The 20854-nt window shown below is 47.9% G+C and overlaps 1 pseudogene; it reads left to right on the forward strand.

The window, feature by feature from the left end:
- The first annotated feature begins 12323 nt into the window (after positions 1 to 12323).
- On the forward strand, positions 12324 to 14813 carry LOC110147790 (RNA transcription, translation and transport factor protein-like; annotated as a pseudogene).
- Positions 14814 to 20854: the final 6041 nt, after the last annotated feature.

Genomic DNA, 20854 nt, shown 5'->3' on the forward strand with positions numbered 1-20854 from the left:
ATCCCCCCTCCAGAAACGGCTTGACCATCCTAGTTTGTCCGCCTTTTGGAAAGGCTGCCGATTTCATTAAGACTCAATCAGTCTAGGGAGACATCCTGAGTTACAAGCCTATCCGTTTCAAGCCTGTCCATGACGGACGAGCCTAGGCCTATCAAGGAATAAAGCTAAGCATATTCCAGACAGACGCATGCAAGCCAGTCTGGCTTCCTCCGTGCTCCCTAGGACATGCTGGTGGCATGTGGGCATCATGCCTGCCCGGTGATGGAGGAGATGACAGGCAATTCATGTCATCGCTGGCAGACCGCTGCCCACCCACACCTGGCAGATGTAGATAATATGGCAGCAAGAATCCCGCACATCGAAGGGGCAACCTAGATGCTGGGGGATCGAAGAGAACCTGTCCCTGACCGAGTGCTCTGTGCTTGCTCTCTGCACCCTTAAGGGTAGTTTGGGGCAGCCCTGCTTGCCTGACTCCTGTGATAGGGAGCTCACTCTCTGCTGACCCGTGACCCATGAGTACACAGCTAAGCAGCTAGTGGACAGGTTGCAGTTTGCTCATCCATGAGATGAACACAATGGTTAGTGCACAGTTGGTGTTCAACAATGCTTACAGAAGTAGGGGGGAATGGAGACAAGGCCTACGCTCTGCCTCTGCTCCAACCAGTTCCCAGCACAGCCCACTGGTAGGAAGGTCAGGGTCTGGCTTTGCCCCCAGGGAGCCCAGTCAAGAGGTAGTTTTGAGGGTGGGCCTGCCTTTAAGTGGGCTCAGACAGCCTGGGGTCAGTCCAGTGGTCAGACCCAGTGCAGCCAGTCCGCTTCCCTGAGTGCCCCCCACAGCCTACTGCATGGGGACGTGGTCCCTCACTTGATGACTATGTGGGGTCCACCCCAGACACAGGTGAAATAGTGGAGAGCCAGATCCCATAAGGGGATGGGGCAAATGGGGGGACTGTGCCAGGAGAGCAGAGTTGGGGTGATGGAGGCAGGGCAGACTTCTCAGGAACTGAAGGAAGTGTGCTGGGACAGGCAGATGGAGTCAGGGCATATGGGACTCCCAAGCTTGGGCTCCGAGGCCCTGGAGCCTCCTGTGACTGAGGGCAAATGATGGGGCGCCTGGGGCTCCGGGGCTCTGGCTCCTTGGAGAAGTCTTCCCATCCAGTGGGGGCCAAGCAGGTCTATAATGCATCATTTTCTTCTTTTATAGTAAGATGATACAACATTTCTTTTACTCCCAAACTAGAAAATATGTGTTGATTTTTTAAAATAACAACTTTATTGGGATATATGTTAGTTACCATGAAATTCACTCTTCTAGAGTGTATAAGTCAGTGATTTTTACTATGTTCACAGAGTTGTGTGGCCATCACCACTGTTTAATTACAGAACATTTTTATCACCTCCAAAAGAAACCCAATTGCCCATTAGCAGTCACTCCACATTACCCCTCTCTCAGTCCCCAGCTAGCAGTGATCTACTTCCTATCTCTATAGATTTGCTAATTCATAACATCACATATGAGCTTTCCTGGTGACTCAAGTAGTAAAGAATCTGTCTGCTAATGCCAGAGACACAAGTTCTGTCCCTGGATCAGGAAGATCCCTTGGAGACAGAAATGGCAACCCACTGCAGTGTTCTTGCCTGGAAGATCCCATGGACAGAGGAGCCTGATGGGCTACAGTTCATGGGGCCGCAAAAAAGTCAGACATGACTTAGCAACTAAATAACTGCACCATCACATAGAAATGGAATCATACGACAGTTCTTTGTGACTGGCTTCTTCCATTCAGCATAGTGTTTCACTTCATCCGTGTTGTAGCATGTATCAGTACGTCACTCCTTTCTGTGGTCAAATAATATTCTGTTGTAGAGGACTTCTGTGGTGGTACAGTGGATAAGAATCTGCCTGCCAGTGCAGGGGACATAGGTTCGATCCCTGGCCTGGGAAGGTTCATCATACTCACTGCAACTAAAGAGTGAGCATTCAAGCCTGCAGGCCGCAATGAAGACTCGGCGCAACCAAAAATATAATTAACTAATTTTAAAAATATTCTGTTGTAGAGAATAAGAGCATTTGCTCATTAAAATTTTATGAGATAGAAAAAGTAGAAATAAAAACCCTTTGAGGTTTTTAAGTTGTTACCCAAGTGTGACTTTTTCACTCTCCTCTTTCACCTTCATTAAGAGGATTTTTAGTTCCTCTTTACTTTCTGCCATTAAAGTGATACCATCTGCATATCTGAGATTGTTGATATTTCTCCCAGCAATCTTGATTCCAGCTTGTGATTCATCCAGCCCAGGATTTTGCATGATGTACTCTGCATGTAAATTAAATAAGCAGGGTGACAATATACAGCCTTGACACACTCCTTTCCCAATTTTGAACCAATCCATTGTTCCACCTCCAGTACTAACTATTGCTTCTTGTCCTGCATACAGGTTTCTCAGGAGGCAGGTAAGGTGGTTGGGTATTCCCACCTCTTTAAAAATTTTCCACAGTTTGTTGTGATCAACACAGTCAAAGGCTTTAGTGTTGTCAATGAAACAGAAGTAGATTTTTTTTTTTTTTTTTTGGCTCCCAGCCTTGTCGTTGCCACTGGCCACCCAGGGGCCAATCCACTGCCCAGGAGCCTTTAGGTTTTCCAATAGTCATGTATGAATGTGAGAGTTAGACCATAAAGAAGGTTGAGCGCTGAAGAATGGACACTTTCGAATTGTGGAGTTGGAGAAGACTCTTGAGAGTCCCTTGGACTGTAAGGAGATCAAACCAGTCAATCCTAAAAGATATCAACCCTGAATATTCATTGAAAGGACTGATGCTGTAGCTGAAGCTCCAATACTTTGGCCACCTGATGCAAAGAGCCAGCTCATTAAAAAAGACCCTGATACTGGGAAAGATTGAGGGCAGGAGGAGAAGGGGACGACAGAGGATAAGATAGTTAGATGGCATCACTGACTCAATGGACATGAGTTTGAGCAAACTCAGGGAGCTAGTGAAAGACAGGGAAGCCTCAGTTCAGTTCAGTTCATTTCAGTCGCTCAGTCATGTCCAACTCTTTGCGACCCATGGACTGCAGCCCTCCAGGCTTCCCTGTCCAGCATTAACTCCCGGAAGGGAAGGGAAGTACACAGGGAAGCCTGGTGTACTACAGTTCATGGGGTCACAGAGAGTCGGACATGACTTGGGAGCTGAATAATAACAAGTATGACTTCCACTGCACCACCCTTAGCAGGCACATCTTTCCATGTGCAGCTGTCCACTCAGGAGATGCTCAGCAGGCTTGCATCAAATAACTGAATAACGATTCAAACTTTTTTCCCCTATGCAGTGAGTTACTTAAAGTTATTTAACTTTACTCAGCTTGGCTCATACCAGATGCTACGTTATATATCCTTGTTGGTTCAGTCCAGAGAAGACGGCTTTAGCCTTCAGATATCCTGACTGTGCAGGTGTTTGAAATCCTCTCCCCATGACCCTGCTGTGAAGTGAGCCTGCCTCCAGGTGTGGGAGATGCTGTCAACCCTCAGTCTCCCCCCAGGGACCATTCCCAAACTGCACAGCTTAGTTCCTGACCCCACCGCTTTTTTTTTTTTATGGATTTAACTTTTAGAAACAGTTTATTTCCATTTTATGGTTAAGAGTCTGAGGAAGAACAGCTAAGACCATTCAATGATCATTCCTACCCATTCAGTGGCCTGAGCTGTGGGAGTGCAGATCAGTCTCAGTGGGGAATTACTAGGTGGGCACAGATCCTGCACACCTTCAGACCAGCTTTCAGCCTCGGCAGGAGTTGTGGTAAATTCCGGAGTTGAAGCAGTGCCTTCACCCTAACCATCATCCTTGGTCACAGCCTGCCCTTCATTCTCAGCCTTTGGTGGAAGTAGACGGAGTGTGGCACAACTCCTGGTTGCACAAAAGAGATGATGCTTGGGTCCCCCACCTAAGACCCACTGAACGAGCCCTCTTCTAGTGTCTCAGAGCAGGATTGACTTCGGTTTGCAAAGAGAAGTTCTGCATGGTTCTAGAGACCTGCATGGACCATGAAATATGGAAATGGGCAGAAGAAAACACAGGCTATTTTCCATGTTTTCATCTCTCCTAAAGCCCCGGGAATTTGAACCAGGGGTCTTGAGTAACATTGTTGTTGTTCAGTCGCTATGTCATGTTTGGCTTTTTTTGACCCCATGAACTGCAGTGTGCCAGACTTCCCTGTCCTTCACTATCTCCCTGAGTTTGCTCAAACTCATGTCCATTGAGTCAGTGATGTCATCCAACCATCTCATCCTCTGCTGACCTCTACTCTTTTTTTTTCCATTTGTTTTATTAGTTGGAGTCTAATTACTTTATAATATTGTAGTGGTTTTTGCCATACATTGACATGATCAGCCATGGATTTACATGTGTTCCCCATCCTGAACCCCCTTCCCACCTCCCTCCCCATCCCATCCCTCTGGGTCATCCCAGTGCACCAGCCCCGAGCACTTGTCTCATGCATCCAACCTGGACTGGCGATCTGTTTCACATGTGATAACATACATGTTTCAATGCTGTTCTCTCAGATCATCGCACCCTCCGCCTTCTCCCATAGAGTCCAAAAGTCTGTTCTATACATCTGTGTCTCTTTTTCTGTCTTGCATATAGGGTTATCGTTACCATCTTTCTAAATTCCATATATATGCGTTAGTATACTGTATTGGTGTTTGTCTTTTTTGGCTTACTTCACTCTATATAATGGGCTCCAGTTTTATCCATCTCATTAGAACTGATTCAAATGAATTCTTTTTAATTGCTGAGTAATAGCCCATTGTGTATATGTACCATAGCTTCCTTATCCATTCATCTGCTGATGGGCATCTAGGTTGCTTCCATGTCCTGGCAATTATAAACAGTGCTGCGATGAACACTGGGGTGCATGTGTCTCTTTCAGATCTGGTTTCCTCGGTGTGTATGCCCAGGAGTGGGATTGCTGGGTCATATGGCAGTTCTATTTCCAGTTTTTTAAGGAATCTCCACACTGTTCTCCATAGCGGCTGTACTAGTTTGCATTCCCACCAACAGTGTAAGAGGGTTCCCTTTTCTCCCCACCCTCTCCAGCATTTATTGCTTGTAGACTTTGGGATAGCAGCCATCCTGACTGGTATGAAATGGTACCTCGTTGATGACCTCTACTCTTTTGCTGTCAATCTTTCCCAGCATCCAGGTCTTTTCTAAGGAGTCAGTTCTTCACATCAGGTGGTCAAAGTATTAGAGTTTCAGCTTTGGTCCTTCCAATGAATATTCAGGGTTGCTTTCCTTTAGGATAGACCGTTTTGAGCCCCAAGGGGCTCTCAAGAGTTTCTTCTCCAGCACCACAGTTTGAAAACATCAATTCTTCTGTGCTCAGTGTTCTTAATGGTCCAGCTCTCACATCTGTACTTGACTACTGGAAATACCATGGCTTTGACTATATGGACCTTTGTCAGCAAAATGATGTCTTTGCTTTTTAATATATTCCCTAGGTTTGCCATGGCTTTCCTTCCAAGAAGCAAGCATCTTCTAATCTCATGGCTTCAGTCACCATCCACAGGGATTTTGGAGCCCAAGGAAATAAAGTCTGTCACTGTTTCCATTTTTCCCCATCTGTTTGCCATGAAGTGATGGGACTGGATGAAACGATCTTCATTTTTTGAATGTTGAGTTTTAAGTCAGGGTTTTCACTCTTCTTTTTCACCCTCATCAAGAGGCTCTTTAGTTCCTCTTCACTTTCTGCCATAGCCTGAGTACCTGATAGCCATCGAAAATAGGGTTGAGTCACTGAACCCAGTGGGTGGTGGGGCCTAAAGTAAGTCCTGCTGCTGCAATAATGATAATGATGATGATCCCCAGTGCTGAGCTAAGTTTGCAGGAATTCTCTTGTCTTGCCCCACACTGTCCTAGAGGGCCCTGTTATCAGATTGGAAGCACTAGAGAGGCAGAGTCTTGCCTCAGTTTGTCGACTGCAGGCAGTAGACCTGGAGGTGAACCAGCTCACACCTCACTGTGAGCTGCCTCTCAGCCTGCAACTGCTGCCTTCTAGCCTTTTCAGAACTTTGTGGCCAGTCCCCGCCCACTGACATTTGCTAGTTCGAGGGGCTGGTCTTCAGCAAGCTGGTACATGCCTCATCATGCCAGCTCTCTCGCATCCTCTCGTAACACCTCTGTTCATGCGGCCCCAGGAGCTCTAACTCTGCTGGCTCTTCTGTCACATGCCCATGACCCATCCCACCTCCAGCTCCACCCCATGCAGTACTGGGGCTGGGGAATCTGTGCTCCATCTCTCCCAGCCTCCAGTGGCTTCAGGAAGGCACTGTCAGAGGAACTGCTCGCAGCGGCAGATTGGAAGGAGCTCCTGTCCCCATCCACTGAACAGGGGGTATACATTGCTCTCCATCAGACTTCTTTTGGTCCCCAGAGCCAGTCATCTGGCTCCATTCCCCTCCTAGGGAGCAGCCAGAGCACAGAAGAGCCCCCTCCCACACTCCCGATCCCCGTGGCTGAGCATCCCCTGAGGTGGCCACCTGTCCAAGCTCCACAGCTTCCTTCTGTGCTACTCAGAGTATGCACTGCTGTCTGGGTTTCAGTGGGAGCAGAGTCCCCAGTGTGCTCAATCAGCCTGCCAACACCTGGTATCTAAGCACTAGGATTAAATGGATGCTCCGCCCAGTCTCGGCCTCAGCTCTCTCCTCAGCTCTCAACTCTTGAGGGATCTGTCTTAATGGGCAGGCTGAGGAGTGAGAGGTGGTGGTTTAGTCACTAAGTCATGTCCAACACGTGCAACCCCATGGACTGGAGCCTGTCAGGCTCCACTGTCCCTGGGATTTTCCAGGTGAGAATACTGGAATGGATTACCATTTCCTTCTCCAGGGGATCTTCCTGACCCAGGATCAAATTCTGGTCTCCTGCATTGCAGTCAGATTCTTTACTGACTGAGCTGACCCTCCCTCAATTCTAGCTTGACCCCAACCACATATAACTACTGCCCTCTGCTGCTGCTGCTGCTAAGTCGCTTCAGTCGTGTCCGACTCTGTGCGGCCCCGTAGACGGCAGCCCACCAGGCTCCCCCGTCCCTGGGATTCTCCAGGCAAGAACACTGGAGTGGGTTGCCATTTCCTTCTCCAATGAATAAAAGTGAAAAGTGAAAGTGAAGTCGCTCAGTCATGTCTGACTCTTCATGACCCCATGGACTGCAGCCTACCAGGCTCCTCCATCCATGGGATTTTCCAGGTAAGAGTATTGGAGTGGGGTGCCATTGCCTTCTCCCTACTGCCCTCTAGAGATACCAAATCCCAGTTAAGACCCCAGATTATGGGCTGTGTTCTATTAGTCCTGATGGCTCACGCCAGTCCTTGCTTAACATGGCCCCGCTGCCTCTCTTATCCTGTTGCCCAAATGGATCCACTGAGCAGGCTAGCACAAGCTTCCTGGAAAGCAATTCATAATTGGAGCAAGAATGTAAAAGTGTTTATACCCTTTAAGTCAGTAATTCCCTTTTGGGGAATTTATACAAATGAAGTGACCAGCTATGTAGATAATGGCACATAAAGATGTTCACTGAAGGGTTGTTTATAATTAGCATTAGGAATAATGTAAATTTTCAGCAATCGGAAAATGGTTCAATAAAAAGTGTTATTCCGACATAATCAAATATGACGAAGGCATTTAAATGCTCTTGGAGTTTTATAATGAGACAGGAAGTGATTAGAGATAATTTGAAGTGACAATGCATTGGAGAAAAACCAGAAGAGAACATATCAAAATGTCAGCAGTAGGTGGTTTTGCTTTTGTGTGTTTTTCTGCACTTTGGACAAGAGGCAGCTTCACTTAATGTGTGGCCCATGTCTTTGGAAAAGGGGATGCACTGATTCAGCAAGGGTCTGGAAGCCTGGATCTGATTCAGATCCTGGCACCATCTGTTGGCCGTGAACTTCAATTCATTAATGAATGTCTCTGAACTCCAGTTTCCTCGTTAGTCACAGGGTGGTAGCAGCGCCCAGTTCCTGGGGTTGTGACAGAATCACTAAATGAATCCCCAGGGGTTCTAGCAGGCCAGTAGGGCTGAAACGTGGTGGCCATCCTGGACGCTGACCACCTCCTACCCTGCCACCTGTCTCCTTACTGGTGGGACCTGACATAGGGAAAGAAATGGCCCATGATTCAAGAGAGCCATTGAATCCCCACTTCCCCAGGGGGATGTGGAGGTTTGATGTCTTTTGCTTAGGACCGCAGAGCTAGTGAGGAGGGAGGGCAGACACGTGGGCTCGTGTGGACAGAGCAGAGAGAAAGTGCATAGAGAGCCAGGTGCCACAAGGCCTTGGCTGGAGTCCTCAGACCAGAGCCAGGCCACCGTCTAGGACAGGTTCTGGCCAGTGGCCAAGGTGGGCTGTGCCACATGGTTCACAGGGGTCTCACTCACCCAGAGTTTCCTTTTTACATTCAGTGGTCCCCGTCAGCCCCCAGGAGCTCTCAGGGGAGCCACATACTTCTCCATGTGACGCAGAGGAGGCCTTTTCCACTGGCTGAAAACTTGGCCTGCTGGACTTGGGGTTTTCCAGCAGACCCAGTTCAAATTGCAATACCTGCCCCTGGGAATGCCTGTTCATTCAGAATGAAGAGGTGTCTGGGTGATATAATATATCATCACAACATCTGCTGTGCCCTCTAGAGAGGTCTTATCGCAGTGAGGCCCCGAATTCTGGTCCTGATGGCTCATGCCAGCCCTTGCATACTGTCCACTGCCCCTGTTTCATCCTGCTGCCCAGATGGAGTCACTGGTGGCCAGGCCTAGTGCACACTTTGGAAAATGACCACATCATAAGAGGAGGCACTGCCTGTCTTTCAGCTATGCTTCCTTCTCTGTTGGCTTCATGTACAGTCTGACTCTTTCTGGAGGAGGCACCCATGCCCACCAGTAGTTCCACATTGACATTCCCAGCGTTTCCCTCCACAGCTCTAGGAAAAGTCTTGGAGATGGATGTCTTTAGCTGAGAGGTCACGTGTTCATCCCTGAACCACACCTGGGGACGGGGCTGGGATGTTCTTATGTGCCAGACTTGGCACATGTCCCCCATAGGTCCAAAGACTGGATGTGGGAAGAGGGCTTGTTCCAAAATAAGGAGGAAGCATCCCACTTACACCCTGACCTTGACCTTGGGGAAGGAGGCATGGCTCCTCTTTGAATGTCTGCACCAACCCCCAGGGAGCCCCATGCATTCTTTTTATACTTGTGGCTTCAATTTGCTCATCTGCTGAATGGCTCACCTCATCAGACCATGCAAGGGCGAATGGGAGTGTCCTAAACAACCTGGCACACAGTAGGTGCTCATTAAATATTAATGCCATCCTCCTAGGCTCAACACTCGGCACAAACCTGCCAAGGGAATGGGTCACAACCTCTGAGTCCGTTGAGCTGCAACATGTTTTTCTAGAAGGTTTCATGTGAACTACACATCCAGGAATGAAGTCACTGACCAATAAACCACAGCAGGGACTCCAACACTTATTGGTCTTAGAGACGGAATTGCCATTTTACAAGATAACTGGGCACCAACAACCAGAATCATACTCCACTTTGAATAAACACTTGAAATATAACTGGGATCAGTAGGATACTGCAGGCAGCCTCAGGCCCTGGGGCGATTTCTACATGAGCATCCCAGGGACATCCAGGCAGGAGCCAAGCCCTAGATGCCACGGGGTAAGGATGTGAGGTATAATGTGCTGCATGGGGCTTGACGCGGTTCTGGTCTGTCTGTGAGGATGTGAGTGGTGGGAGGGGTAGGGGGCAGGGTGCCTTGGTTCTGAAGCTGAGGGGCAGAAGCCAACACGGACACCAGCAAGGGCAAAGTAGGGCTTTTAACAGGTGGAGACACCAAGGCTCAAAGAGGAAAAGGGAGCTACCCAAGAGCACGCGGTGATCAGGCTATAGAACCAGGCCTCCAGGGTCAAAAGAGGCCCTGTCTCTTGCTGGAGGGGGCTTTAAGTGATCAGTTATTAGATGTGTGTGTTTGCATGTGTGTATTGGGATTGTGGAAGGGCCTTCCAGACACAAGAGCAAAAGGGGGCAGGGCAGGGAGGAGAGATCAGAGATTTTAAAAAGAAAGATAAAATTGACCAAATTTTTAGATATTAAGAAACAAGACCTAAAGGCAGCCATTCCCTTGAGGAAAACAATTCACAGCAGATATAGAGGGCAAGGAGAGTTATCATTAATATACAAAAATTCACATGAGTCAACACGGGTTCAGTATTAGCCGAAAAAAGCCAAATTCCCCAAAGAAAAGAGGATGAAAGTCATGCCAACAAGCACAGAAAGTTTCAGAATGTATAGAATCACAGTTTTCTCTCACCAGGAACTGTCAGAAGGCAAGTAAAACAAACTGGCATCTTCATGTGGAGATTAGCAGTCCTGGTTTAATAATAAGGCCCGGTGCTGGCAGAGAGAAGCAGACAGGCAAGCTGTGAGCAAGTAGTCAGTCCCAGCCTTTCAGGAAAGCAGCTTGGAAAAGCCTCACACTTATTTCTTACTTTGATTCACTTTTGGCATCTACCCTGAGGAAAGCAAAGATTTTAGACCTAGAGTAGTTTATCTCAGAGTTACTATACATAACAAAAGATTGGAAATGACAAGGTTCCAGGGGGAGGCCTGGGTAACCCTTCCTTATCCTAAACCAAGGAGTTTGTGATAATTTGTTACTGTAGCAATGTGGACTGATACACTCCACACTGGATTCCTGGCACAAGAAAGCTTGATGTATTCTGGAAGCTCAAAGAACAATTGTTAAAACAGCCAGTAAAGGAATAATCTCAAAGAAAATACACCAGGTATCAACAGTGGTTATTTCTATCTGGGCTTCCCCTGTGACTCAGCTGGTAAAGAATCCGCCTGCAGTGTGGGAGACCTGGGTTTGATCCCCAGGTTGGGAAGGTCCCCTGGAGAAGGGAACAGCTAGCTACCCACTCCAGTATTCTGGCCTGGAGAATTCCCTGGACACTACAGTCCATGGGGTCGCAAAGAGTCGGACACAGCTGAGCGACTTTCACTTTCACTTTTATTTCTATCTGAGTGAATTCCATTTTTTGTTTTAATGCTTTTCTAGTATTTTCAAATGGCAGTCATGGCCGACCCACAGCTTGTACCATGCACTCACCTGCTTGGCCAACCCTGAACCAGCTGCTCGGTCAGAAGTTCATGCATTCGTAATTGTGACAGATTTTGGCAAACTGTTCTCAAAAGAGGTTGTACCAATTTACACTCCCACCAGTGTTGTAGGCTTGCCCACAGAGCACATTAATTGACTTTTGCATTAGGAGAAATGCTGTATCTCCCCGAGGATTTAATTTCCGTGTCTTCCGTCACTTGTGAGCTCAGCCTCTGCCCATGGGTTCAAACCTGCTTTCTTTCCTTCAACAGCCTCATAGAGGCTGATGTCTCCCTGCCCTGCTGACCTCCAGACCACTTTCGCTCAGCTTCTGGGTGACTAGTTCCATCTCCTCTGTCAGCCCCAGGCTCAGAATTCCCCTCCGCAGAGGGGTGAGGTCCCTGAGGGGCCCACAGCCCTGCCTGATGTGGGGCCACCATCAGAGCATCTGCTTCTCTGCAACAGGCACTCAGATCACAGCCCAGAGCCCCTGCCCCCCTGGTTCTGGCAGCCCCCTCGCCCCAGCAGGGCCTGAGCCAGTTGGAGATGAGTCTGTGCTAACTGACCCATCTCACTCCTCTGGGCTCTGTATGGAGCAAGGCCTTTAGCCAAGATGAAGGCCCCTATGGTGGCCATCAGAAGTGTGTCTTGGACTCAAGTCCAGACCCTTGGCCACCCTAGGCCACACCAGCCTGAGGGAGAGATGCCTAGGCTGGGGGGAGCTGCAATAAGCTCATTCCCTGGGCCTCAGTTTCCTATCTGCCAACCAGCAAGGTCACTGTCAGGGTGACAGAGCAGACATCTGCAGTGCTTCCCGTGGGCAGCCTAGGCCCGGGCACAGGAGGGGTGGTCACTGCAGCTCTAGGCAGCTGAGGGCGCGTGCCCTGAGCTCTCCATCCTTCTCCAGATGATGCTGGGCTGGATCAGCATCTCCGCTCCCAGGGCCCACTTTGCCTGTGCCACGGCTGGGGTGGAGGCTGATCAATTAGTGCGTGCCTGGTCCCTGCCAGCCAGACCCCTGACCCTGGAGTCCCCACGCCTGCCTGCAGCATATGCCTGACTCTGGTGGTAGAGGCCAGTGCCCCCCATACCACATGGAGCAAGGGTGGGTGGGCAGTGCTAACTGGAGTCCAGGGCGTTTTCAGAGTGGCACCTCGGGAAGGGCCAGCATGACCCAGGACTGCACGGGTACCTCTGTTCATGAAGCACCAGCATTCATTCACGGGGGCCCGAGGACAGGGTCAGTAGTTTCCCTGGGAGGACCAAGCCTGCAGCCTCACACCCTCATCTTCTTTCCCAAGAATTTAACACAAATGACATGAGGCCTTGCAGACACAGGTGGAGGCAGCCAGGAGGCTCAGTGGCCTTAAACAGGTGGTGATGCCACTCTCCAGCCTTGCTTTCCTCACTTGCAAGGAGAGGAGGACAGGCAGATGAGAGAATGAACGTGGGAGTCTCTGCTCAAAGGATTGGAGGATGGAAATAAGGGAAGGAGGGAAGAAGGTAGGGACTCAGAGAAGGAGGGAAGGGAGAAGGTGGAAGAAAGGAGGGAGGGAAGGGAGGAAAGATGAATGGGCAAAAAGACAGGATCACAATCTGCTAAGGATAAACTAGAAAGTTGCCCCCATATGGTCAGCTGGGAAACCCTGGACAGATTTGCCGACTTCTCTGAGATCTCCTTGTTGACCTGCAGGATGGAAACCATAATAATAGAGGCGAAGATAGCTTGTCCTGCATCCACAACACCTGGAGCTCCCAGACCCTACGCTGTTCTGGCACTTTTCTTGCTCTGCACTTTTAGAAACACACCACGATGTTCAGCACGCGCTCACGGTCAGCTCGTGATGAACACTCTGCCACCCTGGGTTTCTCAGGGTGGGGAGGGGCTGCCTCTGTCTGACTTCACCCTAACCTCACCGCAGGTGCCAGAGGTAAGATGTCATCACAGGCAACCAGGCAAAATTCTGAAGTCATGACAAGGATGTGCCTTTCAGCGGTTCCTTCACAGCTGATAGTAGCTGAAAGTGAAAAGTCGCTCAGTCATGTCCGACTCTCTGTGACCCCATGGACTGTAGCCCACAGGCTCCTCTGTCCACGGGATTTTCCAGGCAAGAATACTGGAGCGGGTCATCATCCTCTTCTCCAGGGGATCTTCCCAACCCAGGGATTGAACCGGGGTCTCCTGCACAGGAGGCAGATTCTTTACCATCTGAGTAAATAGGGAAGCCATTTGTAAAACAGTGTTTATTTGTTAGTTAAATAAATTAGCCTACTCTGAGGTACTGTTTGTAACTTTGGAGATTTTTTTTTAATGTATGCATGTTGTGAATAACACAGAAACTCAACATCGTCTGGTCCAGCCCCCAGCTGGTACAGGAAGCCCCTCCCCAGGATCTGAGGGGTGTCAGCCAGCTGATGGGAGCACATGGCCTTCAAGATGCCCAGACGGACCACAGACCCGAAGCTCCCGGCCTGGGACAGCCAAGCAGGGCCCCAGGGACAGTGAATATCCCCACCCCACCCGTACAATCTGGCCCCCAGCTGTGCTTCTGTCTGCCACACTGCAGTTTTCCATCACATCTCCTGACTGTGCCCTAGAGAAAGAATCACAGAATCACAGAGTGAAATGAACGAGGATATGAATTTGACAGGAAGCTGAAATTGTCTGGAAACTGCCCCCCTCCTCCTGGGTTGCCTGCCTCCCCCGCCCCCAGGGAGCAGGATGGGAGGAGGCCAGAGTTGCACGGACATGACCAATACTCAGCCACTACATTTCACTCTGACCAAAAAAACCTTTTTTTAAAAAATTGAGACGTAATTTGTATGCCATAAAAATCCCCCTTTTAAACTGTACAATTCAGGGGTTGTTAGCACATTCACAGACTTAGGCAATCATCATCACTAAGTCCAGAATGTTCTCATCATCACAAAAGAAGACCTGGCCCTCCCAGCTGAAGCAGGAAGCATGATGGCCTTTCTCTGCCACAACCTACCTCTTCAATTGAACAGAAAAAACAAAATTTAGAAACTTGATTTTTGCCTTGAAGACCAGAAAATCAGACACTGTAAGACTGAAGACAGAGGTAATCCATGACAGTGACCAGCCCAAGTTCTTTGAAAAGTATCTCAGAGATGTTCACTGTTTTTCAAAAGTCTAGATGGACAAGAAGCACTTGACTGGATTCTTGGTTTAGCTGTTACACTTGAATATGGAGATAATGCTGAAAAATACAACTACTTGGTAACTGATAATGCAAAAAATGCTGACAACACAACTAAAAATGCAGAGACCATGATCAATTTGGACATAAATAATCCTAATTTTAGGGCTGGTGTCCTGGCCCAGGCTACCTTTCAGAGTCAACCCATGGTGATTACCTGGCAGTGCTTCAAACTATTAACATTTTGGTCCAGGAACCCTGACATGGCATGCAGTTGCTAACACAAACCCAACAGAAGAGGGCTTGCCTGCTGCTTAAGACAAGCATACTCTTGGTTTTAACACAGGAGCTGAGGTTCTTAATGAAGCTGCTCAAATTCTGCACTTGGTGCATATAGAAGAGCTCAGAGAGCCGCAGACAAGAATTAATGCAGCCATAGTGACAGTTCAGATGATTACTGCTGATCCAAAGACAGACTACAGACTGGGTGGAAGATGAATATTAGAAAGCTCATCTAAAATTAGAATTCTAGCATCGCCCCTACCTAGTACAAACTGGCATATATATGGAAGCAAATGCTACATTTTCAATGGAAAACTCCCCCAAATTTGACTATGTTCTAGAAAGCAACCACCGTTGCTTTTTCTTTAATAAAATTTGGGAAAGAAGAAAACAAAAAATAGATCCTGTACCCAACAGGCAATCAGCTGCCACTCAGGGCCCCCGCACCCTGACAACCATGAGTCTGACTCTGAATCTGCCTATTCAGGGCATTTCATGTGAAGAGAATCATAACATATGTGACCTGTTGTGTCTGGCTTCCTGCACTCAGCATGCTTTCTAGGTTCATTCACATTGTAGCATGTACCTCCACTTCACCCTCCTATAGCCGATTAATATTCCATTGTTTGAATACACCCCATTTTGTTTAATCCATCATCCAATCGTGCACACTTGAGTTATTTCTGTTTTTTGACCATTATGAACAATCATGTATACGTTTTTGTATATACCTAAGTGGCCTTGCTGGATCATAAGGTAATTCTATGTTCACTGTTTGGGGAACCACCAAACTGTTTTCCACTGTGGCTATATCATTTTACTTTTCCACTAGCAGTGTATGAGAGCTCCAATTTCTCCGTATCCTCACCAACACTTAATTTCTGTGTTTTTCTCTTCTATCCACCCCAGTGGGTGTGAGGGGGTACTTCATGGTGGTTTTGATTAACAGTTGTGATATTCAGCATCTTTTCACGTGTTTATTGGCCATTTATATATCTTCTGGGGAGAGATGTCTTTTCAAGGCCTTTGCCCGTTCTTGAATTGTGTTGTTTGTCTTTTTGCGGTTGACTTTTATGACATCTCTACATATTCTGGATACTGGATCTTTGTGAGATCTGTGGCTTGCCAGTATTTTCTCCCATTCTGTGGATGGTCTTTTCACTACTTTGATAGTGTCCTTTGATTCCAAAAGTGTTTAATTTTGATGAATTTGATCCATTTTCCCCCTAAGGTGTCTGTGCCCAACAAAATCTTTGCCTAAACTCCCCGCACTCCGCAGGCCAAGGCCTGGGCCCCCTCTCTCGACTCAGTCTCCTGGACAGCAGGGCCCTTCTCAGACTCTGGTGTGCTGCGCCCCCTGGTGGCGCTTGGCCATTCAGGCCGGGTGCACAACTCCGGCAGGGAGGCACAATCAGGCTCCAGGGGCGTCGACGGTACATTTGACAAAGCACCATCTGTACTCAAGGCAACCTTCTTTCTCTGGGAAGAAAGAAAGAGGAAAACATTGCTGCTTCCCAATCCCAGACACAGCCGACCCCTGGCCGTCTCTCTTTGGACTCTGGCTACTACACTGTGAGGTGAGGATGTCAGTTCCCTTTCTAACAGGGCGGGAAGTTGAGGTTTGGGTAAGTGCAGTTAAGTGCCCAAGGTCCAGAGTTACTGATGGAGCTGCTGCATGCTAAGTCGCTTCAGTCGTGTTCAACTCTTTGAGATGGACTGTAACCTGCCAGGCTCCTCTGTCCATGGGATTTTCCAGGCAAGAATTCTGGAGTGAATTGCCATGCCCTCCACCAGGGGACCTTCCTGATGCAGGGATCAAACCAGCATCTCTTGTGTCCTCTGCATCTGCAAGAGTGTTCTTTACCACTAGCGCCACCTGGGAGATGGAGCTGCAGGGACAAGCTGACCCTTCATCTATTCACTCACCAAACATTTGTGAGGACGCCTCCTCACACAGACACCAGCTGAACACTGGCCAACTCAGCAAGGACAGACTAAGCAGACTTAATGCCATAGGAAAGTACAGGCCAGGACCCCAGAACCCCCTGATTGCTGACTGAAGAAACCCTGGGAGGGAGATGTTATTATTCTCACTGCTCCTGTGAGTGAAGCCATTGCCCACGGAGCATCCAAGTCCCCCAAGAGCTGGCCAGGAGGCCTCATCACCTGATAGAAAAGTAAAGAAATAGTGCAGAAGCAAGAAGGGGGCAGGAGCGAGAGGAAGAGTTTTCAACACACTGTTTTTAATTTCATACGGTGTGATCAGCCTACTTAACAACAACAACAAATATATATATATATATATGATTTAAACTTAATGATTAGAACTTATCAAAATTAGATGTGTGTAACAGAGATGGCTAAGTGCCCTCCACCATCCATTCCCTTCCTCTGTCACAGAAACCCTCAACTTTCAGTTAGGAACATGGATGCCTGGAACAGAAGGTACATCTCCCTGCTTCCCTTCCATCTAGGTATAGCCACGTGGCTAAGTTCTGACCATAGATGTGAGTGGAAGTGTGCAGAAACTTCTAAGAAGTGTCTTAGAGAGTTCCCTGGTGGTCCAGAAATTAGGACTCAGTGCTCTCACTGCTGGTCAGGGAACTAAGATCCTGCAAGCTGCAGTGTGGCCAAAAAAAAAAAGCCTTAGAATGCAGGATGCACATTTCTTTCTCTCTTTCTCCTTCCTGCTAGCTGGTTGCAAGCAGAATGGCTGGAATTCAACCAGCCATCTTGGGCCACAAGGTGGAGACTACATATTAAGAACAGCAGGACAGGAAATTAGGAGGAACCTGGGCTTCTGATGGCATGGAACTGCCCCACCAGCTCCATCCTGCTTGCCTTAGGGCGTCTTCTATGTAAGAAGAAAGAGTGTCTTTCTTGCTTAAGTAACTGATATTTTGGGGTTTGTGTCATCACAGTTGCACTTGCCCTGAGTGGCACATCATATAAAATACCTGATTAGCATTTGGCCGATTACAGATATCCCACCCAGTTGAGGATCCAACCCAGTCACACATGTATGATGGGAGTGGAGTAGAAATGAACCCAGGCCTGTGAACCTGGGAGGGAAGCTGACACAGAGAAAACCACAAAATTCCACTGCCCTATCCCAGCCCCAGCCCAGCTGTTGGTCGTGGGTCCTTAGTCTCTGAAAGCCAACGCCACCTAACAAGATGACATGTGTTAAGCCACATGCTTTTCTGACTCTATGTTTTGCCAATTGAATTAGATTTTCCTCTGGTTGATATTGGAGTGAGTCTTCATTTCCTGACCATCTGTTGTTTGGGTGGCAGGAAAGTCCTCTGAGTGCCAGAGGAGAAGCAGCCCAGATTGGACGTGCTCCACAGACGCCCCAGGAGCAGAGTGACTGATGACGGGCTCCCAGGGAGGCCCCCACAGCCACACTGCACTCAGGGACTGCCAGCTCCGAATCTGAGCCTGGGTCCAGAGTCCTTCCTGCTCTGGACACTGGTAATATCATTCAGTTTAAAAAAGAAGGAAATTTTGACACGTGACACATAGTTGAACCTTGAGGACATTGTGCTAACTGAAATAAGCTGGTCATAAAAAGACAGATACTATATGATTCCATGTGTATAAAGCACCTACAGTTATCAAATTATAAAAACAAAAAGTGGAATGTGGGGTGCCAGAGACTGGGGGAAAGAGAATGGAGAATTAGTGTTTAATGGGGACGGTTTCTGTTTGGAATGATGAATAAGTTCTAGATCTTTTGTACAACAAGGTGAAATCATTTAACACTGCTGAACTGCAAACTTAAAAATAATTAAGCGGTTAAAAAACAATTACCTGTATCTATATTGATGGATCTCATGTCTCATTGATCACAGACCTTGGAGAGTATCTCTGTGGCTGTATTAATCTGTGTCCAATCAGATGGCAGGGACCACACAGTGACCTGAACAGGATGTCTAATAGGCCCAATCAGTAAGCACTGATGAGACCTGAAAGAAAGCCCTAGGAAACTTCAGGACTGAGGGAGGGCACTTGAGGAGGTCAGCTTGGAGGGAGCTGGACCTCAATGGAGAAGGCATGCCTGAACCCACTAGTTGGCAGGGAAATCTGCTGGCCTGTGTCGGCCAGGCTGGTCTGCAACCACCACAGCACAGGCGCTGTGCCCAGTGGCCTGGGTGCCTAGCAAATTCGGGGCACCAAAAAGGAGCTGGAGGCCGAGAGTGGGGAATCTGAATCTAGAGGCCTTGGGAAGGTAACCACCAGGGCAGGGCTGCAAGGTCACAGGAATGTCATTTGGGGTGCATGGGCACCAAGTATCCTGAATCCCGCACCTCAGACCCCCAGGTATCAGAGCTCCATCCTCTTTCTACCCTTTCAGTTCTCTGAACTGGGGGAGCCTGACATTTTGCTCACCAGGAAGGAAAAATGTCCAAGGGTATTTGTAGCTCAGAGGCAATGAACTGACCTTGGGGGTAAAGGGGCCTCTAGGACACGATGCTAAAAAAAAAAATACCTAATCAAAAACTATAAAATTGTTTTATCTGAATTTATTATCTGAATAAAATCTGGTAGATTGGACTTTATAAAATTGAAAACTTCTGCTTATCAAATGACACGACAAGACACAGATTTGGAAAAAATACCTGTATTTGAAAAAAATCACTTGTGGTCATAGTGTGTAAAGAACTCCTTTAAAAATCAAGGCTGAAAAGATGAATAACCTAAATTTTTAAATGTGCTGAAGACTTTAACAGACACTTCACGAAAGATGATATACGAATGGCTGGGCCCCTGAAAGTGTGCTAAGTGTCATCGATGAAGTACCTCCACCAATCATTTTAACATCTAAAAATTTAAAAGATAGAAAATAACCAGTGTTAGGGAGGCAGGGAGCAACTGGGACTTATGTTTTGCTGGTAAGAAATAGTACAGCCACTTTGAAAATGGTCTGGTGGTTTCTTATAAATATACACAAGAGATTCCTCTCTGTTTGGCCAAGAGAAGTGAAAACATGCTTACACAAGTCCTTACACACTGCACTAAGAGTAGTTTCATTCATAACAGCCGCAAACAAGGGCCACCTTGACGACTGTCTGCAGGTGAATGTGAAAACATGCTGGGTGCCCCCACATTGGGGTGGGCTCAAGAGGGAAAAGGGATGGGCTGCTGATACATGAACAGCTCTGATGAATCTCAGAAGCTTTTTGTGAGTGAAAGAAGCCAGAAATGTAATAAATTAATCCATTTATTTGTTGATTCAGAACAGGCAAAGCCGATGAGAACAAGGGTAGCCCCTGTAATGGGGAGAAAGGGCTTGACTGCACAGGGGCCTGAGGAAGCTTTCTTGGGGATAGCAGTGTTCTAGACTTGATATTCGTGATGGTCAGCCTGTACAGTCCTCAGAACACATCAGTCTGGACCTCCCAGATGGGTGTTTTCTTGGTGTATGTGAGTAATAATGTGAAAGTGAAAGTTAAGTCACTCAGTCGTGTCTGACTCTGCAACCCCATGGACTGTAGCCCACTAGGCTCATCCATTCACGGGATTTCCCAGGCAAGAGTACTGACGTGGGTTGCCATTTCCTTCTCCAATGTGAGTAATGATCCATTGCTAAAATCTAAAGCATGTCTCACCCTGTCTAGCCCTGTCCAACCCACAGGATGCCATATCCCAGTGGGCCCCTTCTTAGAGGGAGACCCAACCACGCAGAAGAGAAAGCCTGAAGATGATAAGAAGTTTCTGTCTAAAGAGGAGAAGCAGCTCCATGTGATGAATCAGCCAAGGATCAAGCTATGAAATGATATTTCACTCCACTGAGCAAAGACCAGGGCAGTGGACTTACTGCCCTGACACATCCCGAACAGCCACGGTTCCCTTCTTTCTTGTGAACAAAACTCCAGTGAGTTGAGATGATGGTTTGGAACTCAGTCTCATCTGGCTGTTACGAAGACAGGAAGAGGTGGTATCTATTTGGGGGTAATCCAGTTAAAATTTGGGGGTTCAGTTACTAAAAATCAAGAGGGAAAGAATGAATACTGGGTGGCAATCTCTGCCCCGGGGACAGCATCTTCAGCCCAGGTGACAGGTGACTGGGCCAGTTTTGTTCCATATTTCCGAGCCTCCCTTGCAGTGAGGGGTGACCCTAAGACTTAAAGGGCAGTCTGCTGGAGAAATGCAGAACTTCTGCTCCAGAAGGGGAACAGATGTGGCTGTTGGTCTTCTCCCTGTTTCTCCCTGGTCTGCACACAGACGTGATACCCGAAGCTGTGGGAGTTCAG

This window comes from Odocoileus virginianus, chromosome 31 (genome assembly GCF_023699985.2).
Source record: "Odocoileus virginianus isolate 20LAN1187 ecotype Illinois chromosome 31, Ovbor_1.2, whole genome shotgun sequence".
Classification (NCBI taxonomy): Eukaryota; Metazoa; Chordata; class Mammalia; order Artiodactyla; family Cervidae; genus Odocoileus; species Odocoileus virginianus.